Consider the following 222-nt stretch of genomic DNA (forward strand, 5'->3'; position numbering starts at 1 on the left):
AAGGTTGTGCTTCGCTGCTTCACTGAGCCTGAAGAAACAGCAGAGTGTCAGTATAGTTTTCTTTTTTATCCTTTGTCTTAATCCCACTCACGCATTGTTCTCGCCAACACTAATCCTCCAGACGTATCTCACCACAAAAACAGGATTTCTTCACAAGGAATCCCTCTTGAAGACACACCGAAAGCTGCTTAAAAAGATACTTCTATTTTTGCACCTCGCACG

Source organism: Penaeus monodon, chromosome 25, assembly GCF_015228065.2.
Source record: "Penaeus monodon isolate SGIC_2016 chromosome 25, NSTDA_Pmon_1, whole genome shotgun sequence".
Classification (NCBI taxonomy): Eukaryota; Metazoa; Arthropoda; class Malacostraca; order Decapoda; family Penaeidae; genus Penaeus; species Penaeus monodon.